The sequence below is a fragment of the Propithecus coquereli genome, unplaced genomic scaffold, assembly GCF_000956105.1.
Source record: "Propithecus coquereli isolate 6110/MARCELLA unplaced genomic scaffold, Pcoq_1.0 Scaffold693, whole genome shotgun sequence".
Classification (NCBI taxonomy): Eukaryota; Metazoa; Chordata; class Mammalia; order Primates; family Indriidae; genus Propithecus; species Propithecus coquereli.
The window spans coordinates 533,023-533,903 of NW_012152985.1; positions in this window are offsets into that span (position 1 = coordinate 533,023).

Below are 881 nucleotides of genomic sequence, written 5' to 3' on the forward strand. Positions count from 1 at the left end.
AACTGAAATATATGAATGCAAACAGGTGGCATTTATTTTACTGGGACTCACTTATTTTACTTGATATATTACTCTGCAGACTCATCCATGTTGCTATGAATGATAGGATTTCCTTCTTTTTATGGATGAATAGTATTCCATTTTGTATATATACCACATTTTCTTTATTCGTTCATCTGTTGATGGGCATTTAGGTTGATTCCATAGCTTAGCTGTTGTGAACAATGCTGCAATACACATGGCAGTGCAGGTATCCATTTGATATACTGATTTCCTTTCCTTTGCATAAATATCCAGTAGTAGTACTGCTGGATTGTGTGGTGGTTCTACTTTTAGTTTTTGGAGAAGCCTCCACAGTGTTTTTCATAAATGGCTGTACTAATTTGCATTCCCACCAACAGTGTATAAGAATTTCCTTTTCTAAACAAATGGAACTAAAAACTTTCTGCATGGGAAAGAAAATAATCAAAAGAGTGAAGAGACAACCTATAGAATGGGAGAAAATATTTGTAAACTCTTCATCTGACTAAATACTAATATGCAGAATATACAAAGAATGCTAATTACTCAAAAGCATAAAAAACAAATAATCTGGTTAGAAACTAGGCAAAGTATCTGAGTAGACATTTCTCAAAAGCAGACGTACAAATGGCCAACAGATATGTAAAGAAATGTTCAACGTCACTTAGCATAAGGAAAATGCACATTAAAATTACAGTGAGATACTCTTACTCTAGGAAGAATGGCTATTACCAAAAAGATTAAAAGTTATAGCTATTGAGCTTTACTTATATTGTTAGAAATATAGCTGGACTTGTAGACTTATATTTACAGTATTATAGTAATCCTGTTATAGTTTCAGCGTTAGAATAATAGTTATA